The 27,138-nt window shown below is 40.2% G+C and overlaps 1 protein-coding gene across 2 annotated transcripts in view; it reads left to right on the forward strand.

Moving 5' to 3' along the window:
- The first annotated feature begins 954 nt into the window (after positions 1-954).
- The window catches only part of Gng2 (G protein subunit gamma 2), a 107,862-nt gene continuing 81,678 nt past the window's right edge, over positions 955-27,138 (forward strand). The window contains exons 1-3 of one of the 2 annotated variants that reach the window (XM_048361969.1): positions 982-1,093; positions 1,669-1,783; positions 20,579-20,619. The gene's annotated coding sequence lies outside the window, so the exon portion shown is untranslated. Of the gene's footprint in view, positions 1,094-1,668; positions 1,784-20,578; positions 20,620-27,138 lie in introns of both variants that reach the window. The other variant, XM_048361968.1, reaches the window with a different exon arrangement.

Below are 27,138 nucleotides of genomic sequence, written 5' to 3' on the forward strand. Positions count from 1 at the left end.
TAGTAGAGCTCCAACCTTGAGCAAAAATGCTGCAGGAAAGCACCCTGGCTTTGGGATAAAGCTCTAGTACCAATACTGAATGAATGAATGAATGAATGAATGAGTGCTGAATAAAATGAAGAGACTAGAGGGCTCTATTTGGCCTGGAAAGCCACCGCAATTGTGATTATCTTTTCCTCCTATCTATGAGACTCTGGGGAATTTATCTTCACTGTGAGGCTTATGGTGGCAGTGCAGGACTTGGCTCAGCTTCTGTGCTCCAGAAGGATGCTTGCCATGGCCATTCTTCTTCAAGCATCTGGGTTAAGCAAAGCTTCGGTGGTTAGTGGGACTTCGGAGAAAGGAAGTGCCTGCAAAGTTGGTCACTGAGCCAAGAGCTGCGGCAAGAAGCTGCAAGCTCCAGGCCCCGGTGAGGCTAGAAACCAGCATCCATCAGGAGGGGCAGCGGAGGCTGGCGCTGGAGCTCAGGGCCACAGAGTGGCCAGAGGGGCTGAAGACCCAATTAGAAAACCAAACAGCAGGAACAACAAAGAAGCAGCCAAGTGCAGAATAACAGTGAAGCAGCTTAGGTGTCAGGAAGGGGGCCCATGAGACAGTGTGGAAGGTGGGGAGGGGACTGAGACGGGGGGGGGGGGGGGGGGGAGGAAGACACAGACAGCACCAGAGACCCTTGGAACAAAGGGGTGGAGGGATTAGTCAAAGGACCATCAGGATCCCAAGAGAAGGCAACCCCCCTAGAGTAAACCTTGAGCTGGAATGGGCAGGAATTGAAGAAAGCTGCTCACAGCTACCAAGAAGAGGAGGAAGTGGGAGATGCGCTGCTTCCTGTAGCTAGAAGCGTGAAGACAAAGCTGGGTGGAGACTAGTCCCCGGGCTGCGGCCGCTGCTACACATACACACGACGCTGCTGCTGCTACTGCTGCTGCTACTGCTGCTGCTGCTGCTGCCTCCTTGCTCCCTCCGTGGGCAACTCCTACTACTGCTGGGCTGGGCTGGGCTGGGCTGGGCTGGGCAGGCGGCGCCAGGCTGCTGCACAGACCAGAGCTCCAGAGACACGGGAAGCAGCTCCTGACCAAGCCTCTGATCAGCCAAGGTAAGGGACACGTTTACCAGATTGCTTCTTTTTAACAGAAAGAAAGAAAATCACCAGTGCCTGAGCTTGTGATGACAAATTTGGTAGGGGGAAATCAAGGGACATTGCTTCAGGATCGGAGGAAATAAGTAGGAAGGGTCTTTTTTTTTTTTTTAAACAAGGGATTTGAAGAATGATGGACACATTCGTGACACATTTCCTTAAAAAAACATCTCAGCTTTAGTGACTAGCCAGGAAAACACACTGAATGCAAGCATGAGAGGGTGTTTGCATAGTTGGGAAAGGAAGCCAGGGGCACTTGAATGGGGCTGTGAAGCTGTGGTTTGGTCAACTAAGGGTTGCAGCCCCTTGCTTAGGGGTGTAAGTGTTGGGAAATGGGAAGTGCCTTCTCCATCTAATGGGTGGATTTTACCAGGTGTCTTTCTGCTTTGCCACATGATGGCTGTGATTTGGCTGTTTGGGGTGGTGTTAAATCCTTTTGTGCTCAGATATTGCCAACAAAGGCTAGACTTGCGTATGTTAAGAGGCAGTATTTATCATTAAGAAACCGGTGTCCCTGCCTTTCTCCTTTTCAGCTCCCTGCAAAATCAGCTACCATTTGCCCCGAGGTCTTATCCCAAAGTTGCATCCTCCTTCTAAGGAGTGGCAAGGGGGTTAGGGATAAAAACTTGTCCAGAATCCCTGACTGCTGTATGTATGGATTTTAGGCTTTATTGGGGGGGGGGGGGGAGTGTTACTTCATCTCTAGGTCAATATGAATGTTATTTTCAGGCAGAGATACAAAAGTAAACATTGTTGTTTTCCTACCTGTGCAGACCACTGACTGAAGTTAAACAATTAAAGTATCATCTTTTATTCATTAATTTTCCTGAGCTATTAATGAGAGCCTGGGACTTGTTCATATTTGTGAATGATATTTAAAAGTGCAGTAAATAGGTCTCAGAGATGAGAAATGAGAGTGTAAGATTTCTTTGGCAGGACATGTAGGAGAAGCGGTTTAATACCCTAGTGTGGCATGATTAAAAAAAAATCTGGTTTGTATGTTCAACACAAAGTATGGTTAAGCAAAGCAGTCATTGAGAAAAGGGTTTTCTTGGTATTTTATAGTGAAAGATGATAGTTTTTTTTTAAAGAATGAGTTGTTTTTAATGAATCTAGAACAATAAAATGGCATACTGAACCACTCACACATTCTTAAAACAGAAGTTTTTCACAACCAAATGTAATACCCAATTAATGTACATGCATCCCAGAAAATGATCATCATTATCATATGACCAGTGGCGAGGCTGTTTATTTATGGGTTTGTTATTATTGTTATTATTATTGCCATTTTAGTGAAGTTGATTTAGCGTTTCTGAATTTGTGGACTAGCAGCAGATTTTTGGAGACAGGGCTTTTATTGATATTAAAGAAAAAACTGTTTTTCCTGAGGCTCCTGATGATTAGAGTAAACCTGCACCTCGTCACAAGACAAAGTATTACTGGTACTGAAAGCATGGTCCTCATCTAAAGGATTCAGTGAATTCATCTAAGCGATGGGCAAAGCAAGTCATGTCACAATACCACAGTTCCTATTGTAAAGGAAAATATGTAAAGCTAATCTTGCTAGATAGGAGACCTGGAGTAGATCTGAGAGTCCTATAATCAAGCTGCATGCCACTAAATGAAGTAAGAAGTTATGAATCTGGGCTGAAGAATGAGGATAGGGCTTTGATATTGATCCATCTCAGGCAGTAGATAATGACAACACCCTGCTTTGTTTGGGTATGTATGGAGAATGTGTGTTAGTGTGTGTGTGTGTATGTATGTGTGTGTGTTTCACACAGACTAAGAAAATGAAACCTTGGTGCATAAGCTTCATAGAATCAAGAGGGGCCCCTGCTATCCTTGTTTTGAAAGCAACAAAAAGAAGTGCCTGTTTTCTGTACAGCACAAAACATTTCCTTAATTGTTAAATTCCAGTTTGAAGCAGAACATGAATAACAGCAGGTCAGTAACCATGGTAGGATGTTTAGGAAAAACGTACTCCTATGCTACAAAATAAACTATATGAACTCATTCTGGCCATATGGAATATTGAACAACATTATGCTTTTGCTCAGAGTATTCAGAGGCTTTTGATGGAGGCAATCAACATTGAAAATTTAATTGTATGTTCTTGTCCCCCCTTTCCCCCACCATATGGCCAATGACTGAATGGAAACATGACTCTATTATTTCATGGCCAGCTCTGGGCCTCATATGGTAAGCATGTATTGAATGTGTTTGGCTGACTGATTGTTTTTTAATCTACTTAGAAAGCAGGCCCAACTTTTAAGTCTAAAAGCCTGTTCACAAATGACTTCTGAGGGATACCACGAGTGAAAGGACACAGGCTTCACAGGTTGGTAGATCTGCCTGACTGTTGCCACCCATTCCTACTGCTTGACCTGGTATATCAATTTATGAAGCTTCATTTGTTCATTGCAAAGAAGAGAGAGGCAATTATCAGGGTTTGGGTTTTGTTTGATTCTTGCTTTTGTAAATGGTTGAGTGTCTCGTGAATAGGAAAAACTCATGTGTCCATTTTTTCTTTCTTAGTGGCATAAGGAAATTCCATAGAATTTCCATAAGGAAATTCTTGATCCTTGCTTCTGCCTTCAAGGGTGGAGGAGATTTTTATTACAAAAAGTACTTGTAAGATGAAATTTCCCATTTCATCTATTTTTCAACATATAATTCTGTGGTATTAGATATGGTTTTGTCATGACCATTTATCCACAGAACTCAGCTTTGTGAAACAGAAACTTTGTACTTTTAAGAAAGTAACATTTTCACCAACACCCACTTTGTCTTTATGAATTTGACTAAGTTTCTCACATAAGTAGAATCATACAGTATTTTCCCTTTGGTGACTGAGGACAGGCTTAGTTCGTTTAGTGAAATGTCCTCAAGGCTCACCCATGTAGCATGTGTCAGAATTTTTCTTTTCTAAAGCATAATAATATTCCCTTGTATGTCAATACCATAGGGTCATTCATTCATCCATTAGTGGATACTTGAACTAATGTTTTGGCTTTAAAAATGCTGTAAATATAGGTATACAGATAAGTGTTAAGAGTCTTGCTGGGCGCCAGTGGCTCATGCCTGTATCCTAGCTACTCAGGACGCTGGGATCTGAGGGTGGTGGCTCAAAGCCAGCCTGGGCAGGAAACTCCAAGACACTTATCTGCATTTAACCACCAGAAAACCGGAAGGGGTGCTATGGCTCAAGTGGTAGAGGTGCTAGCCTTGAGCTGAAAAACTCAGGAACAGCGCCCATGCCCAGAATTCAAGCCCCAAGACTGACAAAAAACTAAAAAGATTCCCTGCTTTTGGGGCACCCAAAATTGTTGGAACACAGTAATTTTATGTTTGTTTATTTATTTATTTATTTTATTTATTCTTTTGGCCAGTCCTGGGGCTTGGACTCAGGGCCTGAGCACTGTCCCTGGGTTCTTTTTGCTCAAGGCTAGCACTCTGCCACTTGAGCCACAGCACCCCTTCTGGCCATTTTCTGTATATGTGGTGCTGGGGAATTGAACCCAGGGCCTCATGAATACGAGGCAGGCACTCTAGCCACTAGGCCATATCCCCAGCCCCTGTTTATTTATTTATTTTGGTGCTGGTTTTAGGGCTTGAACTCAGGGTATGACCACTGTCCCTGAGCTTTTGTGCTCAAGGCTAGTATTCTACCACTTGAGCCACAGCTCCACTTCTAGCTTTCTTGGCGGTTAATTGGAGATAAGAGTCTCTAAGGGGCTGGGAATATGGCCTAGTGGTAGAGTGCTTACCTTGTATACATGAAGCCCTGGGTTCAATTCCCCAGCACCACATATATAGAAAAAGCCAGAAGTGGCGCTGTGGCTCAAGTGGTAGAGTGCTAGCCTTGAGCAAAAAGAAGCCAGGGACAATGCTCAGGCCTTGCGTTCAAGCCCCAGGACTGGCCAGAAAAAAGAAAGAAAGAAAGACAGAAAGAAAGACCAAAAGAAAGAAAGAAAGAAAGAGAGAGAGAGAGAGAGAGAGAGAAAGAAAGTAAGAAAGAAAGAAAGAAAGACAGAAAGAAAGAAAGAAAGAAAGAAAGAAAGAAAGAAAGAAAGAAAGAAAGAAAGAAAGAAAGAAAGAAAGACTGTAATATTTTCCTGCCTGGGCTGGCTATGAACCACGATCCTCATACCTCATCCTTCTGAGTAGCTAGGATTGCAGGTGTGAGCCACTATGCTCAGCAGTGTTTAACTGTTTTGAGGAACTCCATACAGTTTCCTACAGCCAGCAGCTACACCAGTTTATAAGGCCACTAGCAGTGCACAATGGTTCCAGTTTTCCCACTGACACTTAATATTTTCTGGGCTTTGTTTGTTTTTGATAATAACCATCCTAGTAGGTAGGAAGTGGTATCCCATGGTGCTTTTGATTTGCCTTTTCCTCTCCACAGCTGTGCCACCCTGGAATCCCATCTCCTCGAATTTGCATTTTCCTAATAATGAGAGATGTGAGGCTTCTTTTCCTGTGCGTATTGGTGTATCTTCTTTTTGGAGAAATTGCTACTCAAGTCCTTTGCCAATTTTTATTTGGATTATTTTTCAGAGACTTTTTAAATGGTGAGATCCCTCACCAGAGTAACATTAGATTATGATTGTGATGTTTGTACCTCATCTCCTATATACAAGCCTCCTATATACAAGCCACATTTAATGTTCTTTGCAAAAGTAACTTTAAAGCCGGATGCTGGTGGCTTACATCTATAATCCTAGGAGACTGAGATCTGAAGATCACAGTTCAAAGCCAGCCCTGGCAGGGAAATCTTTGAGACTCTTGTCTCCTACTAACCACCAGAAAACCAGAAGTAGAGCTGTGGCTCAAAGTGGTAGAAGGCTAGCCTTCAGCAAAAGAGCTCAGTGACAATGCCCAGACCCTGAGTTCAAGCCCCAGGAACCATTCAAATCATCCTCAATAAATATGTGCAATTACTACTTGCCAATGGTCCCTGCCCTAGGGCATCATAGAATATCTTCAACATGACCTACCCATATGTCAGCCCCCCCCCGCCCCCTGATGAATAATGAAATAGACCTACAATTTAGTGTTGTACAGCTGATTAGTCAACTCATTAAGAGAAACTCTGATCTTTCTCTTCTCCATATTAGGGCAAATGAATAGAGAAAAATCTTTAGACTTTGTCACTCTTTAAATTATAAGCCTAAATTATTTTGCTTAAAAAAGACGGTAATATTTAAATTCAATACAGTACACAAATGTGGGGCTTCTGTGCCCAAATTTGTTCTAGTGTAAAGAAATGATATGGTGAAAGAGTTTTCACATTTCTGGAGAGTATCTGAGACATTTGTGACTTCTATAAGTTCATTGTGTTAAAGAAAGCAAACAGTGCTTAATGCGACTCAGTGTTCAAACTCAGAGGTCTTCATTAAATCATTTTTCAAAAGATTACCGAAACAATGATCACATTTTGGTAATAGTTCATTTCCTAGCAGTGGTATCACTGTATGCTCAAGTTGGAGATAACACAGGATAAGCCCTTTTATTTCTTGACAAGTACTATAAACACTCGAACTCCTAATGGAAAGACTGAAATAGCAGCCTATTAGCCCTATCTTCTAGTCCCTGGCTTTCCTTGCACCCACCCTGGCTGATTATTGGAGCCAAGCATTCCCCTCATTGTCTCACATGTGCCCAGCATGCAGAAGTAAGAGAAAAGGGCTGGGTACTGTGCTGATTTGTGATACTCGGGATTCATTGCCATGTCACAGGGCTATTACCATCCCTTGAAAACGCTTTTCTTATTTCTTTTGTGTTTTTCTTTTCCTCCTCCCTATGCATTTCCAGTGACAACCATTTAACCCAAGTCCATCCTCTCCATCATCTTTTCTCTATTGGAGGCTTCCTTTGTTTCATTTCTTATCCCTTTAACATTTCTTCATCTTCATTTGTCTTAGTCTATTGAGAATACACAAACAAATGGATTGAGGAATTTATAAGCAACAGAGATTTATTTATCAAATTTCTGGAGTCTCGGGCATCCATGATCATAGTGCCAGCAGAGGAGATATTTGGCGAGGCCTGGATCCTCCTAGGTGATGCCTTCTGTATGTCCACAAGAGCTGCCAGGGGCTAGCTATCTCCCAAGGACTTCTTTTATAAAGGCACCAATCCTAAGCACCAGGGTTCCAATCTCACGATCTAATCACCTCACCAAAGGCCCCAGCTCCTAATACAGTTGTATCAATTGGATTCCAATATATGAATTGGGAGCGGGGCGGGGTGGGGGGAATATATCTAGATCACTCATTTCCTTTTTCACCTTTTCTAGATCAAATAGTCTTACTTCAAACCAAGAGTAATTCCTCTGCTTAGACTCTCCATCCTATTCCTCCTAGTAAGGACTTAGGTTTTAAGCATAATTTTATCTCTTTCCTACTCATATTTAGTTTCTTCTCTTCTTAATTGATCATTTTCTCCTTGCCTGTAAACATACTTAGCTTTCCCATATACACGTAAATTAATTAAAAATAAATAAAACAAACCTGTTCTCAACAATCCTGTCTCTACTTTTTTGTTTGCTTGTTTGGGTTTGGTGTTTTGTTTTGGTTTTTTTTTGGCCAGTCCTGGGCCTTGGACTCAGGGCCTGAGCACTGTCCCTGGCCTCTTCTTGCTCAAGGCTAGCACTCTGCCACTTGAGCCACAGCGCCCCCGCTGGCCGTTTTCCATATATGTGGTGCTGGGGAATCGAAATGAGAGCTTCATGTGTAGGAGGCAAGCACTCTTGCCACTAGGCCATACTCCCAGCCCTGGGTTTAGTGTTTTTGAGGTAGTATCTTCCTGTGTAACCCTAGGCTGGCCTTGAACTCATTGATGTTCTGCCTTCTGCCTCCCTAGTGCTGCGATTGCAGATGTGACCTACCATGCCTGGCTCTCCTTGACTGTTATAATCTCTCCTAGTTCTCTTGCTTTGCTTCTTACCACTTTGAAGGCTCCAAACTACTCCAATTCCTGTTCTCAGGACTCAAATCTTCTACTTCATTTCTTCCTCTCTCTCACTTCATCACACCCTTTTCTACAATTTCAGTCATAGTTTGGGGGGGGGGGAACGGGAGCAGACAAACAGAAATAATCATCAGTGCACAGGTATGAAATGAATGTCTGCCACGTGCCTTTTGAGATGCCAGGGAGACAACAGGGAACCACACGAGCCAGGTCTTTGTTTTCTTGGAACTTACACTGTAGTTTTGAGACAAATTTTATAACACATGTAAACCAGCTGGGCACCAGCGGCTACTCAGGAGGCTGAATCTGAGGATGGCAGTCCGAAGCCAGCCTGGGCAGGAAAGTCTGTGAGACGCTTATCTCCAATTGAATCACAGGCAAAGCTGGAAGTGGTGCTGTGGCTCAAATGGTAGAGCACTAGCCTTGAGCAAAAGGAGCTCAGAGGCAATGCCCAGGCCCAGAGTTCAAGCTTCAGGATTGGCAGGAACACACACACACACACACACACACACACACACACACACACACACACACACAGTGGTTTTTAGATCTAGCTACCCATTAGAAATCAAAAGGGGTATTTAAAAAAGTATGTGTTCCAGACTTATCCCAAATGAATTAAATCAAAACCAGTCAGAATTGGAACCTTTGTCAAAATCAAATCATGATAAAAGAAAATACCTTGTAGCAATGGGTTTTATTACGGATTAAGATAGAAACAGAATGAGAGAACTGGTAACTCACATCTTAATCCTCACTACTCAGGAGGCTGAGATATACAGGATCTTGATTTAAAAAGCAGGCCAATGAATATCAAAATGGTGAGACAAAGGATAAAGGGCGAACTAACACAACAGTGATACTCACAAGACAATATATTGGAAATTAACTGTACAACTCAGGGATGGAGGAATTGGGGGGAGGGAAGATGAGAGAAGGGATAGCAAGTATGAAAAGAAATGTACTCACTACCTCACATATGTAACTGTAAACCCTCTGTACATCACCTTGACAATAAAATTAAATTAAAAAAAATAAAAAGAAAACCAGGCCAAGAAGAAAAGTCTCGGAAAATCTATTTCCAATCAATCAGCAAAAATACCAGTCTGGAGGTATGGCACAAGTGGTAGAGCTCCTGCCTAGCAAGAGCGAGGCTGAGTTCTAGTGCTGCTTTGAGTGACAGGATTGGGTGGATGATGATGGTAGTGGTGATTTTACATAGATCAAATTAATTTACACAGTCAGGAAGACTATTCCATCTAACTATATATTTTATTTTCTACTCTGCAACCAATGGGGCTTATTGTCTGAAATAAACACGATTTTTATTGTTTAAAACAACCAGAGGTACATGGTATTGTCTCTTAGTAAATAAATAAAAAAGAGACAACAGTGATTTCAACCAAGGAAAACCTCACAGATAAATCACTCGAACCATACACAGCCCTTACATCAGAATGGACGAAGAGCAGCAAGTTACAGGAATTAAGTTGACAATGAATCTTTGCTGAGTGTTTGCTGGTGGTAGATTCTTTCTATATTCATTAATGCTTTCAACTAGTTTTTATAATAATAATCCTATGAAATGAGGACAATATACTTTGTGCTTCAGGCAAAAAAGGAAATGTGTTCTACCACATTTCAAGCCATGTGAAAGTTCTAGACTTGGAAGTTGGGCAATACCAGTTAGTTGCTTAGTAGCTGGTGAGTGTCCTTAGCAAGCTAAATTCTTTCCTTCCGCCCACTCTGACTTCCTCAGACTTGATTTCCTCTCCATCACTATGTGAAGATGACGACAGTGCTATATCAAAATTAAAGACAGATTTTATTACCCATAAGTGTAACAAAGGGGCTGAATTCTTCTCATTAAACTTGCAGAATTGCTGTCCCCAACAGAATTTCCCTCCCAACTCGCATGTGTTAAGAATTAGTGACCACAAAGCTAGAACCGCTGTGATTGGGTAATTTAAGATTTCCCCAAAGCCAAGGTTTCTGAAGAACATGATTCCTAAACCCCAGCAAAAGGGTCTATGTCTTTCTGTCAGAAACAAAAGAGCTTAATTGTTTTTGGGGGTAGGCAATCAAGAGAATCACTCACTATTATTACTCTTATCTTATAAGTGAAGATACTGTAATCCAGGAAGGTTAAATAATTTACCAAGAATGAAGAGGTTCCATACATGTCCCTTTGAGAGAAACCCATGCACACACATATACATACCACACACACACACACACACACACACACACACACACACACACACACACACACTGTGATGATGATCTACAGGATAGATAAGGAATCCTAGAGAAAAATAGAGAAGGCTGAAGTGAGACAAAGTCAACAATAACCTTTCACATAGAATTTTCTAGAAAGAAATACACTAGGTACAAGAAGAGCAAGAGGAATGCCATTTATGTTACATAACCAGTCCTACATTGAAAAAAGAAACATACATAATTACATTGAAGATTTGTCAATGGTCATTGAAATCCATTTAATCTAACTAAAATCAGACCCTGTGCTGTGTAACGAGTTAGAGATGCCTACCATTCTGTGACTGGTGTCTGGCTTAAATAAAAATTCTATATTCTCTAGAGAGGCATGCATTTTGTGGATTGCAGTAGCTATAAGGGGAATAATCTCTGGAATTTATAATAAGTTACTTAGATAATAGGTCCCCACTTGCTTTTTCTTTCTTTTCTTTTTAATTTTTTATTGTAAAGGTGATGTACAGAAAGGTTTCAGTTACATGTCAGGTAATGAATGTAAGGCCCACTCCCAGGAGGGCTCCATGCAGATGCCCCCCACCTGTTTAAGCCTGCGCCCAATACCTGTGTTACCTACGTAACTGGCACCACCTGGAGGCAGTTACCTCCCCCTTCTCTGAGGTCACATCCAATTCACCTGGCCAGATCTCCTACCTTTTCCTATATAATGTGGATCAACACGGTCCCCACTCTCTTTCCTTTCTCTCTTACTTTCTCTTGCTCTTTTCTCTCTTTTTCCATTCTTCCTTCCCCTCCATCTTGTGTGGGCTGGCAGTTTGCTCCCCCCAACCTTAGTAAACTCCTTTCTGCCTGAACCATGTGGCAGGTTTCCTTTCTGGTGAGTCTTACAACGAGTACATTTCTTTTTTTAAGCAATGTCACCTCTTCCTTCGTTTTCTGTCAGTTTTTTCCCTCCTGACTCCCTCCCCCAAGTTTTATAGTTTATTTTCAACATAATGTCTAGTGAATATCACTGATATACTAGTTTACCCTTTGTCCTACCATTATTGTGTTCCCCCTTGCCCTCCTTCACACACATAAACTTAAAAATTAGACAAAGAGTACAGAAATAAAAAACAGGGACAAAGAGAAAAACACAAACACAAAAAATGAAAAGCAAAATAACAAAAAACTTGTTGTTTCTATTTCTTGGAGTTCATTTCAATAAGCATCATTTTAATGCACATAGCTATTGAGCCCTTGTGATCTTCTCCCAAGAATATCACTAAATATTCCCACTTAATTTATCATGTCCACATGTAATTTTTTGGTTAGTTTTTTTTATCAGTAAGCCCAATGGCTTACTTATAGATTTATAGGCATATTCTAACTACTACAAATGAAGGAAATGATGCATCCTTTGTTTCGTTGGGTCTGGCTTACTTGGCTTAATATAGTTTTTTCCAAGTCTTTCCATTTCCTTTAAGAATAGTGCAATATTCTTCCTGATGGAAACATAGAATTCCACTGTGTATATTTACCACATTTTCTTGATCCATTTATCCACTGAGGGGCATCTGGCTTGTCACCTAATATTTAATAAGAGAGCCAAACATACAGAATGGAAGAAAGACAGCCTTTTCAACAAAGGTGCTGGCAGAATTGGCTATACTTGTGCAGAAAACTGAAGCTAGATACTCATATATCACTCTGTACCAGAATTAATTCCAAATGGATCAAAGACCTCAATTTAAGGCCAGATACCATGAAAATATTACAGGACGGGATAGTGGCTACACTAGGGCTCCTAGGGATGGGTCGAAACTTCCTAAGATCCAGAATCACAACAAATCAAAGACAGGCTAAATGGAATTGGATCAGATTGAAGTCTCTGCATGGCAAGGGATATCGAAAGCCTGGCAAGATCAGTAGAAAGCCCACAGAACAGGAGAAGAGCTTTATTAGCAATATATCAGTCAAGGGCCTCATATCCCCCCCCCCCCACAAATTAACTCCCCCAAACAAATCCTCAAAGAAACAACAGCCCAGTTAATAAATGAGCTAGTGACTTAAAGAGAGACTTCTCAAAAGAAGAAGCAAGGGTGACCAATAGATATATTGAGAGATGTTCAACATCTCTGGCCATAACAGAAATGTAAATCAAGACAACATTGAGATTCCACCTCACCCCAGTTAGAATGGTCATTGTCAAGAAAACTAATTGACAGGTGTTGGCAGGGATATGGCCAAGGGGAACACAGCTACACTGCTGGTGGGAATGTAAACTTGTTTAGCTACTCTGGAGAACAGCATGGAGGTTCCTCAAAAGACTAAACATACAGCTTCCCTATGACCCAGAAATCCATTCCTGGACATTTGTCCAATTGGCCACAAACCAGGCCACACTAAAGCCATCAACACAACCATGTGGATTGCAGCATTGTTTACCATAGCCATGATATGGAATTAACCCACTTGCTTTTTCTTTGGGGCTTCTTCTGCCTGGGTTAGTATGTTCTGAGGCTGTGAACAGCAGCAATAGTAAAGGAGGGATTTCAGGAGAATTGTTGTACTGCAGTGTTTTGACTGCTTCTTTAGAAGGCGTGTTTCTGTGCATTTTCCTCCTAACAGACTCACATTAATAGTAGGAGTGCTTTTTTTTTTTTTCATGCAATACATGACGGAATGCCTCCTACTCTTAGATTTGCGTTCTTAAGCAGGAAAGTCAAGTCAGTTTTTAGATTCTGCCAACCAAGCTCTGTATAAGAAGGTTATATATCTAATCTGTGTAGAACTGGCTTTGAATCGAGATCCTCAGATCTCAGCCTCCTGAGTAGCTAGGATTACACGCATGAGCCACTGGTGCCTGGCACTAACAGTTTTTTGTTTGTTTTTCCTTTAGAAAAAAATGATATTGAATGGTTCCAAGATTTTTTAAAGTAAGAAATATTAATGTAATGAGAAATGTAATGTAAGGTGAGAATTATTGTAAGATGTAATGTAAGGTGAGAATTATTAGCAAAAATACTCAAAGATGTCAGACTGCCTTTTATCATAAGTTTTAAAATAATTCTGCTATAGTAGTATAGAAAAGTAAGGTTCTAAAGGCTATTATTACAGGAGAGCCATGTGAGTGAAGGACTTTATTCTGGAGTCATCCACTTAGAAGTTGTTTAAACTTTCTATGCCTCCCTTTCCTCATCTATAACCTGGGAAATAATAATGATGATACCTACTTCACAAAGTAATCCAGAGAAAATTACTTATTATATAAAGTGTTTATTTGGAATGTTGCCTGAATTATAGTAACTTTCAAGATGTATAGCTCTTATTTTCTATATGTATAACTATAATTGTCGTTGCAAGCCTGAAGTAGCTTATCTTATTTTACTCAAGCATGTCTTACCAATTTTTAATAGAAATGTTTGTTAGAAACTAACATTAATCCCAAGTGCTTAGACCTTGGAGTTTGAAATCAACTAAGCAAGCCTCTTTCCCTGGGATGGACTTAATCAAACCAGATGCTTCAACTTGAGTGACATGTTGGTATTAGATTTTTACTATTTGCACAGAAATCTATGGGCTGAGCTGTATATGTGTGTATGTATATGTATTTGTACTTATCTCTAGTCTTCTTTTCCAACTCATGCCTGTCACCTTTCATGGCCATGTGCCAGCATATGGGCACATGCCAGGTATATATCATCTATTGGAAGCACCTTCCTTGGCAATCGACAGTGATATGGTATTAAGGTCTTAAAGACAACACGGAGCAGGTCTTTCTGCTGAGCTAGAAAGAATGTGAGATAAGAGTGGGGAAGGCTTCACTTTCTTAAACTGGGTTATTTGTTATCATAATATAATCTCACCTATCCTGTTCGGTAGTTATTTTTTGGTTTTCCCTTAGAACTCTAGAGAAAAAAAATATATACATAATCTTATTGTTAAGTAAACATAAAATGAGTAGCTGTTTGAAGATTTTGTGTGTATGCATGTGCGTGCACTGTATTGCAGATTAACATCAGGGGTTTAAGTTGAATGGTTTTTTTTTTAATGTGAATAATCTACATTTAAATTTTATTTAAAATAAGGTTTGTAGCTGGACGTCTATGGCTCACCCCTATATTAACTACTCAAGAGGCAAAGATCTGAGAATCAAGGTTCAGAGGTAGCCTGAGAAAACAAATCCCCAAGACTCTGATCTTCAACTAATCAGCAAAATGTCAGAAATGGAGATGTGGCTTAAATGGTAGACAGCACCAGCCATGAGGGGGGAAAATGAGCAAGAGCTCAAGGTCCTGAGTTCAAGCCCCAGTGCCAGCAAATAAATATGTAAGTAGAGATATTAAATGGACAGACAGACAAGCAGGCAGGCAGGCAGACAGACAGACAGAGGCAGACAGACAGATTTGTTTCAATTTCACACAGACGAAATCAACATACTAAATGCACTGGCCTATCTTTTCTTTGAGGGAGTCTTATAATGTCAAGGTTAGGTCCCTGAATTCTAGCCCTCATGGTCAACAGGTGAGGTTCCTTAGGAGCTCCACCTACACGATGCCTTGTAAAGCAAAGTTTTCTAGTCAGAGAGGGTGCCCCTAAGCCCTATTGTATGTCCCAATTATAAACAATGGGGCTGAGTTCATAGAGGATCTTAAGTAGTATTTATTGAATAAATAAAAGAAAGTATAGTTCATTCATATTGCTTGCAACTGTCTAGATTCCTTTATATTCAACATTTCAAAACAAAAAGCTTTATTTTGGATGCTGGTTTAAAAAGATCTTATATGAAAATTTCTATTTATTCTTTTATAACACTTCACATGGGACTGCAAACTCCTAGATTTAGATTGTTTTATTTTATATTCTTTTTACTAGTTTTATTTCACCTGGTTATTTCATTCAGATCTCTAAAACTACATTATGAAATACCTTAATTATTTAAATTAGGAACAGATTAATTATCTCCAATGTACAGACACAACTTAATTTCATTATAAACCTGAGGTTTAAATTGATTAATCCTAGAGTGTGTTTAAGAAATTGAGTGCTGGGCTGGGGATATGGCCTAATGGCAAGAGTGCCTGCCTCGTATACATGAGGCCCTGGGTTCGATTCCCCAGCATCACATATACAGAAAACGGCCAGAAGTGGCGCTGTGGCTCAAGTGGCAGAGTGCTAGCCTTGAGCAAAAAGAAGCCAGGGACAGTGCTCAGGCCCTGAGTCCAAGCCCCAGGACTGGCCAAAAAAAAAAAAAAAAAAATTGAGTGCTTTTTTCTTTTAGTTTTTTTCATGCTTAAATGCATATTTGACTTGCTTTCTATCACACAGATATGCTAATAGAAGTAAAAACAAACAAAAAAAAAAAAAAAGAAGAAAACTTTACAGGGATTTTATAAACCAGCCAGAGCCTGTATGTCTGGGGCTTCTGGGGGAACAATCTGTGAGTCATTTTAAAAAACAAACATACTCATAATCACACTGCATGTTGTTACCATGGTAATTAGGCCTGTTGAGTTGGCTTGCTTAAGTGCCTGATGAGAAGAAGAGGGGGAGAGTAACTGCGGACTCAAAGCTTTGGTTACTGGTTCTCATTTGCCTATTGCAGGAGAAAGTTCAGGGGTTTCTTGAGAACACACTGGCACTGTCTCCTGAGGGAAGTGGAGAAGCTCTGGCATTCTTCCTTTGTTATTGAATCTAGGCTAGTCATGTTAGCATTGGGTATTGTGGTTCACTGGGGAGAAAAGGACCAATTGATAGTCCCTTGTGAAAAAGGGCAAAAATAGTTTCTTTTAGCCTCTATATAATTACAGATACATCTCTAAGGTAAAGAAGGTGCCTTGTTTGCCTGTGCATAGGTCTCTAATGATCCTCTAAAAGGCACCAAGTACAGCTAGTCTAACATTATCACAGAGTGAAATAATCCTCAGTGTATTACTCTAATATAGTTAGAGACTGGTTTTAATGAGGCCATTGTTTCTCATCAGATTCCTCAGTAGACCCAGTATCCTTTCATTATTTTACTGACAGTGCAACTCCTTTATCTTGGACAATGATCTTATAGTATAGGCCCAGGGGTACCAGGGAGATCAGCAACGCGGTGGGAGCTCTAAAGGCAATGCATATGCTTAGCACTTGGTTGATTGACATCCAAATGGTCCTGAACAAGTGGAATCTTGTGAGCATTATCCATTATGATTCTATATGAAGAACCATTGAGGTCCTTAATTAAAAGTAGGAAGGTACCTACAAAATGGATGCAAAATTCTCCTTACAAGGCTATAGCCCAGGTTGGCCTTGAATTTGTGGTCCTTTTGTCTCCACTTCCTAAGTGCTGTGGTTATAGTTATACACCACTGGGTCTAGCTGAGAATCCTCCTAAAAATAGAATTATAGTGCATTGTCTTAAGTTTTATTCTTTCGTGTGTGTGTGTGTGTGTGTGTGTGTGTGTGTGTGTGTGTGTGTGTGTTGGTCCCGGGGCTTGAACTCAGCGCATATATGCTGTCTCTGAGTTTTTGTGCTCAAGGCTAGTACTCTATCGAGCTACAGCTCTACTTCCAGTTTTTTGGTGGTTAATTGAAGACCAGAATCTCATGGACTTTCCTTCCTGGGCTGGCTTTGAGCTGTGATCCTCATATCTCAGCTTCCTGAGTAGCTAGGATTATAGGTGTGAGCCATCAGTGCCTGGCTGAAATTTAATTGTTTAGACTATATTTCAAGCAGATTTTTAAATAGTCTTGGAGTTAGAACAAATTTTTCCTTGTTAAAATTATTTTTTCAAAAGCTTTAAATAAAGTGAGGTGTGATTAAGGATTCATAAAACCTCAGTTTGTGTGGGTGAGATTTATACCCTGGCATATGACACAGTAACTACTTCTGAACTGTAGACTTTATTTTTATTCTAATATATGAAAAGAAGGCAAACATTGCTTGAACTTTGTTCTTGTTTTTTTTAACATTAGTAAACAAAACTTTACTTTTCTGATCATCAAAGTACTCATGATAATTATGGAAAATACAGGAAATATTGAAAGTTGTAAAGAAAAAACGAGAATGACACTATTTAGTTGTTGTCTAAATAAGGTGCACATAACAGATATCTGCTTTTATAGCAGCAGAAGGAAGTTCGAACTTATTTTTAATGCAGAGATGGGTGGTTGAGGACTGGTAAGGCAGCTCTCCTGCATGGAATCATCAGTGAACCTGGCTCCTTCTGTCATTCTATGCAGTCATTCCTAGAATTTCTCTTGCTTTCATAGTCAAAGGCAGCTCTCTATAAGGACCTGACTATAACTAGATATGGGCAGCAGGAAGGGCCTGGGAGCTGGAGGTGGAGGGGCAGTATGGAATGGGAAAGACCTAGAAATTCCATGTCAAACTCTTGCTGGGATCCCATTGAACTGTGTCATCTGGCCTCACTCCCAGCTGCAAGGGACATTAGGGGAAAGAGCTTCTCTTGACAGGCATGTACAATAGCTCCGAGTTGTGTTAAATACAAAGAAGAGGAAGCATATTTAGGGGCAGATTAGGATTTCTGCCACCCCATAAAACAGAGCTAATATACTGTTGGCATTTCGATGCATTTTCTTCCAGGTTTTTTTCTAAAATAATATCTGAAGATATTGGGCATCATGCACACTAGAAAATATTACATTTGTGTGTAATGTATGTATGTGCATAGTATATGTAAAGGTTATGTACCAGCATATATCTGTGTGTTATATATTAAAAGATATGTATATGAAACCTGATAGAAAATATACATTAGATGGGGGGAAAGGGAAAGGGGGAGGAGGGAGGGGGGTATTAGGGACGAGGTAACAAACAGTACAAGTAATGTATCCAATGCCTAATATATGAAACTGTAACCTCTCTGTACATCAGTTTGATAATAAAAATTTGAAAAAAAAAGAAAATATACATTAGAAAAGTATCACATACAGTAATCTTCCCTTATCTTTAGTGATATATTTCATGTCTTCAAGCTGAATACCTGAATCTACAGATGGTACCAAACACTGTATATAGTATTTTCCCCCTGTATCCATATCTATGATAGCTTAGCTTATGAATAAGCTGAGACTATCAATAGAACTATTAAAACAGTGCTATGAGGGCTGGGGATATAGCCTAGTGGCAAGAGTGCCTGCCTCGGATACACGAGGCCCTAGGTTCGATTCCCCAGCACCACATATACACAAAACGGCCAGAAGCGGCGCTGTGGCTCAAGTGGCAGAGTGCTAGCCTTGAGCGGGAAGAAGCCAGGGACAGTGCTCAGGCCCTGAGTCCAAGCCCCAGGACTGGCCAAAAAAAAGAAAAAAACAGTGCTATGAAACACAACTATTAAAATATAACTATTAAGATGGTACTCTGTTATAGAAGTGATAGGAATGTGGTCTCTTTCTCAAGATATCTTATTATACTGTACTCACCCTTCTTGTGACGATGGCTGATAAAATGAGGTAATGTGGCGACACCGCCGCTGAGACATAGTGTAAAGCTACCACATAAAGGTTACTTGGAATACAAGCCCTACACAGTGGGTGCGCAAACCAAGGCAGCTACTAAATCAGGTTACTAAAAGGACAATGTGGATACACTGACCAGGAGATGATTCATGTTCTGAGCAGGACAGAGGAAAAATGTATGAGCTTTCATCACACCACTCAAAATGGCGTATACTTTACCATATGAATTATTTATACCTGGAATTTCCAATTTCTGAATATTTTCAGACTTTAAGTAACTGAAACATAAGTGAAAACCTCAGATAAGAGGAAAAACCACTGTGTCTGCATATATATTATTCATTTAAGTAGTAAATATTATTAAAATTATTTAATAAATATTATATAAATACTAGAGAATGAGTTGAAGTTATGCTACAGATAACATTTTATATTTGTAACTATATCATATACATTTTCCTCATGATTTGAGTTTCTTGCATCCATCATTTGTTCTGCCCCACAGAGTTTCTACTTTACTTAGATTATATTATCGATAACCAAGTTATTTCGAATGCCTTGATAATAATTCTTTGTCTATGTTTTTGTTTAAACCAAGAATTGGTATACTAATATAATGATTAAGACCATATTTGTGGCTTCTGATAAAGAGCACTGGACTCGTTTCCAGAGAGGCTGTGCCAATGTACGCTATGGACAGTAATATTGAGAGCTGGCCTCAGAGTACCTTGAAAAGGCCTATTTTGCAGCATGTTCCATTTAGTCATTCTTATCCCCAGGGTTCATTCTCTCAAAATAGGTTGTTTTTTTTGCCCTTGGCTTGTTTTCTTTCCTTTTGCCTGTCAATCATGAGATAATGTTTTGGATTACAAAAAAAAAAAAAAAAAACTTCAGCTCATTTAAAACATATGACCCTTTACAGTATTCTGGGAATATAGTTGATTGGGTGGGGATTTTGACATACACGCGAGTCTCAAGCAATGTGAGATCTCCAGAGATAGTGATGCACAGTTGGTCCTAGGACTCAATGTGAATTTGATCTTCAGCCTTAGTCATAATCTTCTAAATGAGATAGCTGTATGTTCTGAGTCAGAACAAAACAGGAATGATAAAGTGCTCCCCAAGGCTCCCGCAATTCCCTTTTGGCTGAGCGCTCTGGAGATTTACAGGAAGAAGGAAGCTCCTCTGGATAAGAACCTTCACAGATAGGAACCACAGCAGATGGTAGGCTGATTTTAATTAGGCCAATTCTGCTCAACATTCACAGGGGGTATTAGGAGTGAAGGTTAGAGATGTCTTTCTGCCGCTGGACAACCTGTGGAAGATGATATTAAAAGGACTGGTAACTTGTTCTCCTCTCCCCTCTTAAAGGGCCAGATCCATACAAGTTGCATGTTCTCCATCCAGCAAGAGTGTATTGTGTCTTTGTGGCTTTGGTCCTTCTAAGTTAGGAGGAAATCTTACTCGTATTCATCCCACAGTGCCCAGCCTCTGTCATCAAGATTTCTGCTTCACTTGGGTTCCAAGGTGGCGTTTGTGTTTTTATGTTTTCTTGCAGACTAGTGAATGTCATAAATCAATGAGCTCATAGTTCATAATACTATGTTTCATAACAGAAAGATAGCTCATGAAATGTTTCTAGGCTCTGAAACACAAGCCTGTGCAACTCCCTGCCCTAAAAACTATATAATCCTTACAAGCACAGAAAGATTTGTTTGCTTTTTCTTATATTTTATTCGATTTCACATTTTCTGAAAAATATGTCTTTTGTTTTTTCAACAGCCACTTCTACCAGTGAGCCTCAAGCTTTCGGAATTAAAAAGGTATGACTTCTGAAATATTTTCTTCTAGGATCTTCTTGAGCTTAACTAGAAGTCAAAAGAGAAAATAAAAACATCTTAACTTGTCTTAGAGATAGCACATTTAAGCATATTATGTTTTATTTCATTGAATTCTTAATCTTCAAATGATTGTATATGAGGATTACAATTTAACATGTCCATTTATGCGATTTTTGATCAGGTTCACCCCATCATTCTCCTCTATCCACATGTGGTATTTTATAGAAAAGAAACACTCATGTGGTCTTTAATAGTATTACCATGACTTTGGAAGCTAACGGAAAGAGTTCTCTTTAATGATAGTTAAACATGGATTTTCACCCAGACTTTTTTCATTATCTCTTAACCATGTGCACTAGAGAATTTGCGAAGCTTTTGCTGTAACAAAAATATCCCGTGGCACTAACCATGATGGATGGATACTGAGAACCTACTCCTGTCATGCTGGACAAAATCAGAGAGTAATTAGATCAGAGATGGTAGCCCTTGCTCCTAGATTGGTTATAGATATCATACAGCCTTTCTTACAACAATAATAAGAAGGAATGGTTACGCAAATGCTGGTAGAGTTTCTTCTGGAAACCCCATTCTAGCTAAAGCCACTTGAATCTGGTTGTAGAATTGAAAGATCACCAGAACCTGGTGACAGGTAATAATGTGTTGGCCTATTTCAAGCAAAATAGTTTGCTTGAGTCAATGACTTGTATTTTTCACATCCTTTTAGAATTTCACATTATCATGAAAAATACTGAAGCATATGAAACAGATAATACTATAATAAACTCCTGTGTCCCCATCACCCACTTCTAGCAATGATCAATTCAGAGCCAATATTTCCCATTTATATTCTTACCTACCCCTCTTCTTTCTCTATTGGGTTGAGCCATGTGGCCATGTGAGTTTGATCACTGGATTTTCAGTGTTTTATTTCCAAAACTGTTTAATGACTATAGCAAAATTCTAATGAAAAAATAAAACCTACTAGTGACCTGATTTAATCAGCTTATTGGCAGTCCTATTCATATATTCATTTCTTCACTGAGCAAGACTTATTTAGCATTTACTAGGCATCAAATATTCCTTAGAATCCATTTTCTTCAACTCACATTTATGACGTCCTCAGATTTGGACCTTTGCAATTTCCAAATGAAGTTGTCCATAAGAGAGTGAAACGATGATACTCACCATACAACTTGAATAGTCAGGTGTGAACATTTAGAATAAGCCATAATTTTTGAAACATATTCAGCTCTTTTTAGCATCTTTGAAATATAGAAATATAAAATTTAACAATAATAGCAACCCCCACCCCCTGCCCTCAAATGAATCTGTTTTATCATGATTACTTACCCAGTGATCTGCTTCCCACTTAAAAGCTCTGAGAGATCAGGCATGGTTTCTAATCTACTAACAACTTCGCCTCCAGCATGTAGCCAGCATGTCTGGCATTTGTTACATATTTAGTAAAACTATTGAATGAATGAACAAAAGCATGAGAGTCAGATGCTGGGAATAGGAAGATGAAAACCATACAGGCCTGGTCCCAGGGTGGCTGGTGTGGGGGAGAAGAAGCCTGGCACAGAGGAGCTCTACGGGTGATGTGTGAGCAGAGAGAGTACATGCCAAAGGAGAAGGGTAGTCTGATGGCCCCGGTAGCAAAAAGTACCAACAGCAAAGTGACACAAAAAGGATGGTATGATATACACTCAATAAGAAGAGGACACACAGGCAGCTAGCATAAGGACCGTGTGTGAAACTATACAATCTCCAAAGGGCATGGTGCCCACTGAAAACCTTCAGAAATGTAGACAAGGCAGGGTGTATCCAGAAAGATGTGGCTGAAGAAGCAGGCCACATAAGTTTGGAGGGACTCAAAAGTTTGGACAGTACCTGTTGGGTGAGAAGACAGAAATAAGGGCCTATCATCAGAAATTTCTTTGAAAGAATGAGTCTTCAGGTAGTAGGGTGAATGAAATGATAGGCTGAATTTGAGAGAATGGATGGATTTACTGAGTAGAGAGAGGAAAGCATCTAACAAGTCACAGATTTATTTTGAGACTTGAGGTGGTAAGTAATAAATGGCTAAGCACAGAGACGAGATGGGCTTCAAACCTGAGGAGCAGCTTCATTCCCCTCCCCCCACAAGTATGTCCTGTAGGCTGCTTCCTATAGTGAAGATCGCAGTGGTTCTGTCATGTCTGCCCCTCAGAACCTCCAGAGAAGTAGCAGAAAAATACTGCTAGACCCGACCCAGGCCAGTTGGGTCAAAAGTCTTTAGGAGAGGGCTGGGAATATGGCCTAGTGGCAAGAGTGCTTGACTCGTATACATGAAGACCTGGGTTCAATTCTCCAGCACCACATATATAGAAAACGGCCAGAAGTGGTGCTATGGCTCAAGTGGTAGAGTGCTAGCCTTGAGCAAAAAGAAGCCAGGGACAGTGCTCAGGCCCTGAGTCCAAGGCCCAGTACTGGCAAAAAAATAAATAAATCTTTAGGAGAGAGCAGCCTGGGCACCTGCACCTACCGAGGTGCAGCTATCGTTGAGAAATCTTTGGTCTTGAACATATTAGAAAGAAGGTGTGTGTTTGTGTGTGTGTGTGTGTGTGAGAGAGAGAGAGAGAGAGAGAGAGAGAGAGCACATGTGCACATGCATGCTTTTCTGCTACCTTATATTGAGGCTCTGTCATTTAATTACTTGATGTCTTTCAGGTGAGGGCTGAGATATATCTATAGTCTACCAAATATTATTAATGTTCTCATCTGATGTTTGTTGTTTCCTTCATGCTGTTAAGTGCCCTAAGAAGTTTCACCTCAGAGTTTCTCAATGGAGCATGCTCATGTGTTGACTAAGATCATTCTTCAGTAGTGCTCTTTGGTCCACTTAGTCTTGGCTCACAAAGGACTGTGGTATCTTCTAGTCCTCCTGGCATCCAGAAACATTGGGAACAAGTATATATATCATAGCACCCAGCCTTTTAAATGAGAATGAACATTTCCCACTTCACTTAAAAACATTATTCCTGGCTGGGAATATGGCCTAGTGGTAGAGTGCTCGCCTCATATACATGAAGCCCTGGGTTCAATTCCCCAGCACCACATATATAGAAAATGGCCAGAAGTGGCACTGTGGCTCAAGTGGCAGAGTGCTAGCCTTGAGCAAAAAGAAGCCAGGGACAGTGCTCAGGCCCTGAGTCCAAGGCTTAGGACTGGCAAAACAAACAAACAAACAAACAAACAAAAAAACCATTATTCCTTCAGAGGAAATGATTCGTATCTTTTATGTTCAGTAATTCCAAGTGTGAGTAGTGTCTGTGCTAACAAAATGAATAAACAGTAAAGTAGACAAGTAAAAGAAGGTGTTGTATTTTTACCGTCGAGGTGATTTTGTGCATATTTGTTCTAGTACTGAATCTATTATCTTTAAGTCTGTCTGGAGAAGCATATTACACAGGAGGCAAGAAAACCATCAAATACTGAGGTCTGGAGCAAAATCGTTTTAAGGTTCCAGACCAACTGCACAACAGTAGTGATGAAAGATGTATGAGTTTTCTCTTGATGCTGTAACAAATTATTGCAAACTTGGTGGCTGAAAAATGAGGGGGATCTTGGATGTGCTAAAAATACCCAGAGGGATGCATTCCTTTAGGGAAGCTCTAAGGGAGAAGCCCTGTCTGTGTCCTTTACAGCTTCTGGAAGCTCCCTTCCTCCATGTTCAAAGCAATGTTGCATTTCTGTGTGGCTCTCTGTACTACAGTCATTTCTCTCTCTAACTCTGAACTCAACCAGTAGGGGTTCTTTCTTAAAGACCCACGTGTTAAGATTGGGCACACCTGAATAAACCAAGATTATCTTCTCATCGCTAGGTCCTCATGTAATCACATCTTCAAAGCTCTTCTATCCAGGTAAGGTGGCATATTAAAATACAGATGGATTTAGGGCCTCTTATTCTGTCTACTACTAAACAAAGAGATTAATCACTCAGAAGGGTAGAAATGCTTCAGATAGTTCAGAAAGGATCATGTAGTATTTAATTATCCAGGATTGAGAAGGCTTGGGTTCCCAAGTTAATGAAGCAAGTCCTCATCTTGGATCTGTAGTTCCTTTGTAAGTCCAGGTACTGAAAGTTTTTTTTTTTTTTCTGAGAGTTTTTGGCAATGTAGAGAGGTTGAAGTCTAATGGTCCTTTTCCTGGCTAGACTTTGTGGTGTTACAGGTGTGGCCTCTGGAGGGTTTGCTGCTTTTGGCATTTCCCCAGCTCTGGAGAGTTTACCTAGAGCATACAGAATACAGAGCTTTGAATAAGACCAAAGAAATGTGAGGTTTTTTATTTTATGCTGTTATGTCTACCTGTCACATGTCACATTATTTATTAGGCCACGAAATGTAGAAATGGAAGGGAATAATTTGAGATCTCAGAACCTCATTGTAGAAGTATTTATATTAGCTGGATTTGAAGGATGGTTAAATTTTCTCCATTTATTAGCTAAGTTATCGCTGAAGTGTGAGGAAATCATTTCTTGCCAGGCAAAAAGAAAAGAAATGGATTGCTTTCTTGTTTGTTTGTTTTTGAAAATCTTCTTTGTGACTAGAAATTTGGGGTGCAGATTTTTAGTTATTTTTCCAGCGAGTCCCTCTTTCTGCCCACTTTTAGAAAGCTCAGCAGTGCAAATTGAAAGTCCAAACCTGGGGCTAGCTATAGAGAAATCAGTGATACGGATTTGCCTCAGACTGAGGGATTTCCAGGGACATAGAATTTCCAGTACTGAAATTGGGAAGATGCCAGAAAATCAGAATAGCTGCTCACCCTAGATGTCTAGTAAAGTGGTTCCAAGGGAAAGTAGCTCTCAGGTTGATGAACTATTAAAACACAAATATTAAAGAAGGAAGGCTACCTCCAGGGTGTGGGGTGACAGTGGTAGTAAATATACATCTTTTGGTAACCCTGTGTCCATCCTTACTTATAGTCACTCCCTGCACTAGTGACTTCTGTGTCTATGGGTTCAACCAACCCCCGATCAAAAATTTAAATTCCTTTAGAACTGAACCTGTACAGACCTTTTCTTGTCCTTATCCCTTAAGTAATACAGTATAAAAAATATATACAGAGCATTTACATTGGATTAGGTATTTGATGTCATCTAGCAATGATTTAGAGGATGCAGAGAAGTACAGAAAGGTGTATGTGTGTGTGTGTGTGTGTGTGTGTGTGTGTGTGTGTGTTATGGATATCTACAGACTTTTGGTATCTATGGGAGTCTTAGAAAAATCCTCCAAGATATCAAGGGTTGGTCTAAGCCAATTAAAAATAAACTTCCTATAATTCAGAAATCAGAAGGACCAGCAATAATCCATGGGTGGAAAAGATAGAGCCTGCCTGTTAGTTTTCCAGAGTTAGGTGTTAGCAGCACCCTCCTGTAAACTGCCTCTAAGGACGGCAGCTTGCTTTTACAACTGTGTTATTGAGGTGGCCACAGGGTCTACCTGAAGCTTTGTCAGCATGTGTGGAATTTATAAAACCCAAATGTGCAAGGACAGCACAGAGCTCTCTTAGCTTTAATCCTGACTTTTATATGATACAATGAACCGTCTTCCCTTCAAACCTATCCTAGAGACAATATAGATTGTTTAGAAAGAGATAAGCATTAAGAAGGAGGGTCTTGAATGCCGCAGGGGAGGGAATTAGAATGGAGAATGACTTGGACTCTTAGCTGGCATTAAGAACTTAATGCTTCTTGACCTACCAGGAGTGGATCTTGAGCTATGTTCCTGGGTTGCTACTTCTGCAGAAGACACCTGCTCGGCTTTTCTTCCCTGCTTTCTTCCATTCTCCCTCCCCAACCCAGTCATCCATTGCAAACCCAGGCTGAGAAACTAGGGGTGTTCATTACTTCTGTAGCTTTTATTTGGAGATTTTTCTTCGCTAAACTGTTGGGATTAAGTAAAGGAGGATTGTTCATTGTACTTGAAAGAGCAAGAAGTTGGCTTACCCAAGAATAGGCATTTGACTTTTAGGGGCTGGAAGTGTGTGTGTGTGTGTGTGTGTGTGTGTGTGTGTGTGTGTGTGTGTGTGTGTGATCATTTTCCATCTTCTGAAATGTGCTAGTTGATAAATATTATTCATCTGTTTTGTCGGAAACACCATCAGACAAAGAGGTAAAAGCTGGAGTTTTGACAGGATAGGTCCTGGAAAAAATTGTGAATTACTTTGACTTTCTCCTCAACCATTTCTTGAGTTGATTCTTTCTAGAATCCAGTCCCGGTTTCACTTGGTTAAGATCAGCTTCAGGGTGGGGTTGGGGGTGGGATAGCGTGTATCATGGTAGTAGATCACTTGTCTATCTTGGGTGGGACCCTGAGTTCAGTCTCCAGCACTGCAAAAATACAACAAAAGAGCACCTCCTCAAAAACTGCTTTAGATTCAAACCTCTAGACTGATTTGGGGAAGCCAACAAGTTCGACAAAAAGGAGATCAAATCCTTATATTTCAATTCAATCTGGATTT

Source organism: Perognathus longimembris, chromosome 14, assembly GCF_023159225.1.
Source record: "Perognathus longimembris pacificus isolate PPM17 chromosome 14, ASM2315922v1, whole genome shotgun sequence".
In the NCBI taxonomy this organism is placed as follows: Eukaryota; Metazoa; Chordata; class Mammalia; order Rodentia; family Heteromyidae; genus Perognathus; species Perognathus longimembris.